This window comes from Scylla paramamosain, chromosome 34 (genome assembly GCF_035594125.1).
Source record: "Scylla paramamosain isolate STU-SP2022 chromosome 34, ASM3559412v1, whole genome shotgun sequence".
Lineage (NCBI taxonomy): Eukaryota > Metazoa > Arthropoda > Malacostraca > Decapoda > Portunidae > Scylla > Scylla paramamosain.
Genome location: NC_087184.1, coordinates 2,132,501 through 2,142,500, shown reverse-complemented (window position 1 = coordinate 2,142,500; position 10,000 = coordinate 2,132,501). Strand labels below are relative to the sequence as shown.

The window sequence follows — 10,000 nt, the reverse complement described above, 5'->3', positions numbered from 1 at the left end:
TAAACTAAATAAAAGGGGAAAGGAAAAAAAATATGTACAGGGATTAGAAGGAAGAGGAAGAGAATGATGGTGAACAACAACAACAACAACAACAACAACAACAACAACAACAACAACAACAGCAACAGCAACATGGAAAAAATAAATAGATAACATCATTATCATCATCAGAAGCAGCAGTAGCAGCGAGGGGAGGAGGAGGAGGAGGAGGAGGAGGAGGAGGAGGAGGAGGAGGAGGAGGAGTAGAGGGTATACTTGTAAACAAACATATTCCAACCTCGAGAAAAAAAAATCATACGCACAAACAAACACACGTACATACATACATACACAGCTGATGTACCTGCCTACAGTAGACGTAGTAGTAGTCAATTGGCCATACTTTTACAGTGAAATCAACCATAAAATATAACATTCAGAAAAGCGTGAAAAATACTGCAGCTCACTTTACTAGTACCAAATGAAATGTGAACACTTTACTCAAGGTTCCTAAAGTGAGCAGTAAAACTTGAACTAATTCGAACCCCTAAAATGAACACTCTACAATGAAATAAATAAAAATAAATAAATAAATAAATAAATAAATCCACACCCTTTTCAAAAAAAAAAAAAAAACATTAAAAACAAACACAACTTTCCAAACATAAAATGAAACATAACACACACACACACACACACACACACACACACACACACACACACAACCTTTTCAAAATAAAAAAAAATATAAGAATATGGCCATTAAAACACACACACACACATACGAGTACACACACACACACACTTAAAACACGATCTCTTCTGCTAACATTCCCAAACCCACTGTCACACTGATTTCAAAATTTGGATCATATTTATGAGGAACGTCCAATAAAAATACTGAAAACCGTATTGCTGTCAGATTGTTTTAAATACGAGTAGAGTGTTAGCAGTAAATTGGTCAGACGGGGAAGGGAGGAGGAGGAGGAAGAGGGAGAATAGAAGGAGGAAGAGGAGGAGGAGGAGGAGGAGGAGGAGGAGGAGGAGGAGGAAGAGAGAAAGAAGAAGGAGGGAAGGGAAGAAGCGGAAGAGGGGAAGGAGGAGGAGCAATAAAGAAGAACTGAAGAAAAAGGAAGAAGAGGACAAGGAGGAACATATGAAGAGGAGGAGGAGGAAGAGGAGAAGGAGAAGGAAGGAAGAAGAAAGGGAAGAGCAAGACGAGGAAAAAGCAGTAGATACAAAAAGGAGGAGGAGGAAGGAGTGAGGGAAGGAAGAAAGAAGAGCATGAAGAAGAGGAAGAAGAGGAGGAAGAGGAGGAGGGAGGAAGAACAGTGGACGGAGTTGAATGAGAAAAGAATGAAGAAAAGTTGATTATAGGATATGAGAGAGAGAGAGAGAGAGAGAGAGAGAGAGAGAGAGAGAGAGAGAGAGAGAGAGAGAGAGAGAGAGAGACTGTGTGCTTCCTCTTCTCGTTTCTTTTGTTTACTTTTAATCTCAATTCTTGTTTCTGATTTCCTATCCATGTGCCTTGGTAATCGGTTTCTCCTCTTCCTTATTCGTCTGTCTTCTTATTCTTCCCCTTCTTCTTCTTCCCCTTCTTCTTCTTCTTCATCTTCTTCTTTTTCTTCTTCTCCTCCCATTTCTTTTTTATTTTTCTATTTTTTAATCTATCTTTTTTCTTTTTCTCCTCAGTTTCTCTGCACTTTTTTTCTTTTCTTTCTCTTTCTCTCTCTCTCTCCTCTCTTCACACTTTAACACGCTATCAGTTTAAGTCCAACCTCAGCCACTAAAAGTCTCCACCATCACTACCCCCATCACCTCCCCCACCTGTTCCTACACCTCTTCCTCATCTTTCCCCCCTCCTCATAGTAGCATTCCTCTCTTCCTCATTCTTTCATTTTTTCTTCTTTCTTTCTATCCTATGTCTTAGTTTTTTTCTCCCTTTTCTGTTGTCTTGTATTTTTTCTTCCTTCTTCTTTTCTTTTTTTCTTTTCTTTACTTCCTTTTTTTCATTCTTCCATCCATCCCTTATTAATTTTCTGTCTCTTTCTATTCTCTCTCTCTCTCTCTCTCTCTCTCTCTCTCTCTCTCTCTCTCTCTCTCTCTCTCTCTCTCTCTCTCTCTCTCTCTCTCTCTCTCTCTCTCTCTCTCTCTGTACCTTCATACTCCTTACCATCTTGTAGCTTTTCTTTTCTCTCCCTTTCTTTCCTTCCCCTCCTATAACTTACCTTCTGTGCCCGACTCTCCCTCTCCCTCTCCCTCTCTCCTCCCCGTAACTCCCCTGGGGCATTCGTGAGTCCCCGTGGGTGGACTGTGAACCTCATGTACTTGCTCCCTCTCTCTCATTCATCACGCTAAGCTCCCTCCCTCTCTCCCTCTTTCCTTTCCTTCTCTCCCTCCTTCCATTCTCCTTCCTCTTATTCTTGAGTGATAATCCTAATTCTCTCTTCTTTTATTTAGCTTTTGATGTCTCCCTTCTCCCCCTCTGCTCTCTCTCTCTCTCTCTCTCTCTCTCTCTCTCTCTCTCTCTCTCTCTCTCTCTCTCTCTCTCTCTCTCTCTCTCTCTCTCTCTCTCTCCTATATATGTCTCTCCCTCCCTTCTTTCCTCCGCTTGTTGAAAATCACTGCTCACGTTTTTCCTCCGTCATGCAGTTAATCTCTCTCCTCCCCCTTCTTCCTCCTCCTCCTCCTTCTTCCTCCTCCTTCTTCCTCCTCCTCCTTCTTCTTCCTCCTCCTTCTTCTTCCTCCTCCTCCTTCTCCTCCTCCTTCCTTTTTTTCCTCTTCTTCTTCGAAACAGATTTATGACGCTGTATTTTTCTTGTGTTTTAATTTTTGTCATTGTTTTTTTTACTTTTTATTCGGACAAGTTTAAAAGAATGAGTTTTCTTTCATTCACTTCAAGAAAAAATTGTCTTTTTTTTACGTAGATTGGTGTGTGTGTGTGTTTTTTTTTTTTTCTCTCTCCCTCCCTTCTTGGTTTTATTATGTTTTTTTTTTTCTTCCTCCGTCTATAGATATTGATGTTTCTCTCCTTCTGATTTACAGAGATCGTCTCCTCTCACTCTCTAATTGCTTCGCCCTTTAAAGAAAGTAAACAACCTTTCCTCCACCTCGTCCACCTCCTCTTCCTCCCCAGCCCTCTCTAAAATGTTTACAGTGCGCCTTTACCTCCCCTCTCCCCAACAAAACACAATTCAAACACCCTTCCCTTCCCTTCACCCCCTCTTCTGTCCCTTCCCTTCTACTACAACCCTCCCATAACTTTCCTTCGCCCTTCATTCCCTTCCAAGACACAAGTACCCATTCCTTGCCCCTCCCTTGGCTCGACTTTGACTCGCAGTGATACACCCCTCCCATAACTTTCCCTTCGCCCCTCATTTCCTTCCAAGACACAAGTACCCATTCCTTGCCCCTCCCTTGTCTCGGCTTTGACTCGCAGTGACGGACATGTACACTTCCTTACACTCCTGTACACTTCCCTCCTCCCATTATAAAACTTTTCCCCTCTACACCTTCATCACACCTAAGCTACACCCTTCCATTTACAACGTGTCACCTCATTGTCTTTGAGTCAAGATTTACCCACAATACTTCTGGCTAATCGTAAATTCCTTGTTTTTTTGATGTCCCTGGTCGATGTCTTTCACACACACCTACAAAAAAAAAAAAAAGTGGTATAGGAAGTAAAGCAAGGTCAGAAAGTAACGTCATTTTTGCAGAAAACGTGAAATACATGCGTTTCTAATCTTAATGTATAGGAAAGAGATACAGGAAAGGAGGATAAAAGACTTGTTGGGATGTTAGGAGAAGAAACTGAATTAGATGAGGAAAACGACAGAGACAACCTAGTTTTGCATGCGATGAAACTAAGGAATAAGTAAAAAAAAGGCAAAGGACACGAAGATGTAAGAGGGAAAATCATGGAAAATGGATAGATAAGAGACATGAGGGATCGATATGAACTATGTTGAGAAAGAGGGTAAGGAACAGGAGAGATGGATGAGAGAGAATATGTGAGAATACAACAGAGGTAAAAGAAATAAAATGTAAGAGGCTGCAGAAAGGCTAGTAAGGGTGTAACACGAGCTCCTGCGGGTATTGCTGGAGGGAGAGAAAGTACAGGTTATTAGAAGTCGAAAATATTCTATACACATCAGCATTTTGAGGCGTTGTTTAGTCGTGTCAATCAAAGCCTGGCGGGGAACAGTGGCGGAAAAACACCAAGACCACACACTTCACATATGTAAGTGTGTGGCATTGCAGGCAGTTTTGTTTTGTTTTTCTCTCTCTCTCAAAATTATGCAATACTATCTATACGTATTCACCGTCACTGCCTCAGCGTGAAACCACATGCGACTGACTGGTAAACAGCTGACTTGCCGCTATCCTCGCTCCTCTCCGTCTCTGCCCGTTAATTACAGCCACACTATTCTTGTGCACTGTGTATCGGCACAACACCCGTCCACTGGTACCACTCGTCTCGCTACGGGGTAGTGTGATGCTCCAAAACTCTAAGAAATCATGATACGATAATTCATAATTTCACCAGCTGATATTCAACATCTACACATCCCGCCATGGTTGCCCGCCCGGCCACACTTAAATTTCATAACACTGCGACACGAAACAATTAACAGCACCAGAAGTAATGCACGAAATCTTTACAAGCATCTACAAGAAAGAAGGAGATTAAAAAGAATAGAATTTGCAATTTTTACCCAGTTTAAAGATTGGAGGTGGCTGTGGGATGTAAAGATGTCTCACAGTGATAAGCAATTAAGGAAAAATGAATCAAACAGCAGTCAGAGGGTTAAGAAGGCCTCAAAATGCGTATGTACATAGAACAATTTATACTCAACCTGTACTTTCGCCTATAGCAGCATCGGCAGAAACTCGTGGCTCATCCTGCAGAAATACAGCACAGGCGGCAGGGAAAAGGGAGGAAAGGGAAGAGAATCAATGGTGCTGTATGGTGCTGTATAGAAGAATAACGTGTCACCTGTGTTTGCCTCCTCACCTGTAACACCTCAAGTTTAAATTACCTGCGATAATAAGGTGAGCTCGTCCCCCATAGCGTGATGAGGTGGCGTGGAGGGAAGTAGGCGTGTTGTTGTTGTTGTTGTTGTTGTTGTTGTTGTTAGTGGTGGTGATGGTGGTGGTGCTCTCCTTTTTCTTCTTTTGCTCCATTCATCTTCACTTTTTGGTTATTTTCACTATTCACCTCATCACTGTAATTGCAAACGAAAGAAATATAAATAAAGGGAAGAGAGACACAACTAAATAAACCCACGCCACACCCAGACCGAGACCCACGCCCACAGCCAGACCGAGACCGAGACAGACCCCACGCCCACATCCAGACCATGGACCGATAACGCGTTCGGTTCAGGAAGCATAAATCGGACTGAATCACCTTCTGTAAGTGACTCGGTGGCTGGTGGGAGTCGATTTCAAGACCTTAAAGTAGAGGATATAAGCTCCTCCTCCTCCTCCTCCTCCTCCTCCTCCTCCTCCTCCTCCTCGTTTTCCTTCTCTCCCTTTTGCTTCTCTTGCTAATCACGTTCTCGTTTTATTGTTCTTGTTCTTCTTGTTCTTGTTATTTTTTCTTCTTCTTCTTCTTCTTATTCTCATCTTTTTTCCTCCTCCTCCTCCTCCTCCTCTTACTGCAGTTATGTGTTGTGTGATGATTTTTTTTTTTTCCCGGGGCAGGGGAGCAGTGAAGGAGAGGAGATACTGAAGGACACGTGTCTCATGATTAAATGTGCGCGCGCGAGCTCACACACACACACACACACACACACTTTTTACCTTGAAATATCTCTCAATAACTTCAAGAATTTTATTTTTTTTCCTCTCTCTCTCTCTCTCTCTCTCTCTCTCTCTCGCTCTCTCTCTGAATTGCTTAAAATGTTCTCTCGAGCTCAGGTAACGAGGCTTCAAGGTGGTTTGGGAAAGGCTTCGAAACCTGTTTTTGAAGCTGCACTGATCGCTTTGAAGAATCCCTTTGCGTGGCGCGAGATTTAACGCTACTCCAAAACGGTTGTAACGGTTTTAACGGTTTTAACGGTCGGTTTTTGAAAGCAATGAAAACAGAATCAAACTGTGGAAAGCGGAGATACGAATTGGCTGATGTTTGTTTGCTTGTTGTGGCTTGTTGTCACTGTCATTGTTTTGGTGATGTTGGTTGTGGTGAGTGGTGATGACTTGGCGGATGACAGCAATCAATGATTAATGACTCCTGCCGTGTTTAGAGAGCTAAGAAGGTTCAATCGACTTAACTGCTTTCTTAGGTTTGAGTCAAGGAATACGGAGTGAATCATGAAGGGGAGGGAGTGGCGGTAACGGTTGTCAACGGTATTAAACGCCCTCAGCACATTCCTGCCTTCCTGTTGGTCTTTTCGCCTCAAATGTTCCTAACGGGCTGAGATCGTGTTCAGATATTTACGTTGCGTCACGAATTTCAGCTTATTGACAAACAACGGACTTACTCAGTTCCGGAATGCCTTTGAAGAGTCGTAATGAGCTATAAAAGCCAGTGGAAACTTCATAAACTGTCTCGAAAATCATCCAAAGCTTCGAATCACAAAGTCGGGAGTTTAACGTTAATTAAAGTCAAGGTACTTTGTTTACTTACGAGCTAATTTGTAAAGTCGTTTTCTATCGTAGTCTTAATGAGTCAGACACACGCACAGAAAAAAAAATACAGAACTCCTAAACTCGGAAAAAAAAATATATTTAATGCTCCGAATCATTTGCACTCGAAGGGTCAGCAGAAACTGAAGTCAAGCTACTTTACTTCCTTACGAACAGTTTATTAACTACGTCCGTTGTCTTTCGTAACGCTGCAGTGAACCACGAAAGAAAAGAAACTTGGAAGCTCCTGAACTGTCTTGCAAACGATCTAATGCTGCTGATCATCCGAACTTGCCATCTCATCAAACACTAGAGCCAAGCTGCCATGTCACCTTATGAACTGTTTAGCTGGTCGTTTCCGATTCATGCATGTCTTGAATCTCGAAAAACTATCCAAAGCTGCGCCTTGTGTGTGCTTGACAACTGACATCTCATCAGAAACTAGAGACAAAATACTGTGCTACCTTACGAACTGTTTAGCTCAGTGGTTCCCAATCTTTCTTCTGTCTTTTCGCCCTTCATCCACTTCACCTATTCTGATCTCTCCTTTATATAGACAATTTCAAAACGCGATAGATAAAGACTAAGTACTAATAACCATAACAGTAATTGGTGCACAAGAACATCACATTCTAAAGGTCACCTGCAGCAAACACTATGAAAAAATACACTGACATACCACATTCAGGTGAGGTAAACAAGTAAACAAAGGTGGGGACAGTGGAGCAACAGCAGCGGGTGTCTGCTGTTAAGTCGTGCAGCTACAACTGAATCGTCCTTCGGTCCCGCCCGCTGCCCGCCCTAGCTGTGCCAATGTCGCCAGGCTGAAAACATGGAAGTATCATACTGTGACTACAAAATTATCGTACGTACTGTTTATTAAAGGCAATCGTATCACAAGTGTTGATTTATATAGTACTTGAAAAAAAAGGGTAATTTTCCCCTAGGCTGGGAAATACCGGTTTAGCTCGTTCGTTTATCTTCATACACTTTTAATGACTGAAAAATAGCTGAGCGAAAAAAAAAAAACTTCAACTATCTTAAAAACCATCCGAAGCTCCGAATCAGCAGTAGCCGAGGCCTCAGCAAGAATGGAAGTCAGGCTGTTACTCTATTTCCACACGAACTATTTACTAGGCACGTTTTGCTTCCCTCTTTTTCACGTTGAAGAATGGCGATGGCGGGGTACTGGGAGGGGAGGGTGGAGGGTGCAGGATGGAGGGGGTGGTGGGTAGGGTGGGGCTCCCTGCTCTGTGTTTCTGCGTCGGAGGAACTAAGATGGATTAAGGTTATGGATAGGGGCGGGGGAACAAAAATTACAGGCAATGGACACGAGTTATTGTTGCATTTCTCACCTTGGTGCCTGTCCACGGTGCCTCCAGCGAGATGGGTCTGCGGGCCCTCATTTTGTGGGTGTGTTCTGGTGATTTGCGCTGCTGTTGCTTCTTGCCTTCATGCCTGATCTGTCTTGTGGGTTATCGTCTGTTTTTTTTTTTTTTACGGCGTTTTGTTAGCAGTTAGTGTTTGTTGACAATGAAGATAGTAGTAGTAGTAGTAGTAGTAGTAGTAGTAGTAGTAGTAGTAGTAGTAGTAGTAGTAGTAGTAGTAGTAGTAGTAGTTTTTAGCTTACTGTCTTACGGTAAAACATTTAGAAAGTCCTTCTTTCGTACATGGGTATGCTATCTGCAGTATAATCCAATGTTTTTTTTTATTTATTTTTTCTATTTTTTGTCACCATTCAAAGTCGTATTAGCTTTCTTCGCCCACCCACCCACCCACCCACCCACCCACACACACACACACACACACACACCAGGTCAAGAGGGGCCGTGAGACACCTGTTATTATTAAGAATCAATTACCTGAGAGAAAGAGAGCCACCACCGTACAGGTAACAGAGATCTTACATGACACCTTTTCTCACCTGTTCCCATCTACTCTCTCACACCTTCACCTCCTTTCGATCTCTCCTTCATATTCCTTCACTTCACTTCCTTCCCGTGTGTGCTGCCTCCCGTGTATGCTCCCAGCCACTCAGTCTTGTTAAGCGGTCGTAAATCTGACTGCATGCCGATGAGAAAAAATGTAGCCTCTTATGTACTTTGAGAGTGATTAATTTCTCCTGGTGACCTTTTTGGTGTGTGTGTGTGTGTGTGTGTGTGTGTGTGTGTGTGTGTGTGTGTGTGTGTGTGTGTGTGTGTGTGTGTGTGTGGGGTTGTTAGAGCAGATGGTAAGGTTTCATTAAAGTATGATTAATAAAAGAAGAAAGTTGTATTTTTATGTGTTCCCATGTACTCAAGTCGTCCATTCCTTAACCTCTTGGCATATGTGCGTATGTCTGTCGATCTGTGCTGAGATAATGAACCTACCTGTCTCATGCGTCGTGAAATCGGTGGTGAGAAGTGACGTCTTTGTACCTTCTTCAGCCACTCTAGTCAGCCACTCTTTCACTGCACCATCAGGAGCATCACAGTAATCCTGCCACCTGAAAATACAGGAATAATGGAACACTGTCAGTCTGATCCTCTCATTCGTTGGTTGGTTACTCTTGCTATATCCTCATGCCACTTAGATACCTCTTGTTAGATCCACTCTTTATCTACACCTCTCTAAAGAATATAGCCTTGAAAGCTTTACTCTTCTCTCCTATCTAATATCTTACATCCTTTGCATTATTCTCTATACTGACGCTGGCATACACAGCCGTTCCGTGATGGGGACCAGAACTGCATAACATAGTCCAGATGATGTCTGACCAATTCCAAATATAAATTTAATATAATTTCCGGACTTTTAATTTTAACGCTCTTAAAGATGAATCCTAATACGTGGTTAGCTTTATTTATGGCCTCTGTTCATTGTTTTCTCTGACGGAGAGCCGAGTTAAATGTGACTCGAATAATTGTCGCCCTCTGATCTCATTAGACCCTCGCTCTTTATCGTGTACCTATTAAGTTCCTTGCATTTGCAATTATATCATTACACTTGTCGTCTGTCTGTCCACTGGTAAATTTACCGCACGTTATAAAATAAGAATACTTAGACCAATTAGCTAGTGAGTGCAATGGCTGCCACTATGCTCACGCTACCTCAGCTGGCGAAATTCTCATACGACAGACATGGAGAAACAGACAGTAATGACTTGTATATATGGATGGTTAATCTATTCAAATGACGCTTAGCTACAGTGCACCTCCGTATCTCTTAACCCTCAAATCACACTGTCAAAGAACACACATCCATTTCGTCATTCAGGATACCGTATTAGATTCAGTAAGGATTATAACTCTTCTACACTTATAGTTTAATTTAGAACAGGTGAGCGAGTCCCGGTACGTAGTGGCCGAGTAGCTACCTTGAGTGTTGATCAGATTCGAACACCGGTCAT

The 10,000-nt window shown here is 42.4% G+C and overlaps 1 protein-coding gene and 1 long non-coding RNA gene across 6 annotated transcripts in view; one reads left to right on the top strand and one right to left on the bottom strand.

The window, feature by feature from the left end:
* LOC135090032 (uncharacterized) overlaps positions 1-7,472 on the bottom strand; it is a 77,531-nt gene extending 70,059 nt beyond the window's left edge. The window contains exons 1-3 of one of the 2 annotated variants that reach the window (XR_010261733.1): positions 7,292-7,472; positions 5,022-5,207; positions 3,353-3,632 (exon numbers count right to left, since the gene is read on the bottom strand). This is a non-coding gene — a long non-coding RNA (uncharacterized LOC135090032). Of the gene's footprint in view, positions 1-3,352; positions 3,633-5,021; positions 5,208-7,291 lie in introns of those variants that run through there. The other variant, XR_010261732.1, reaches the window with a different exon arrangement.
* LOC135090030 (LIM/homeobox protein Lhx1-like) overlaps positions 1-10,000 on the top strand; it is a 137,643-nt gene that overhangs the window by 41,857 nt on the left and 85,786 nt on the right. The window lies entirely within an intron of this gene.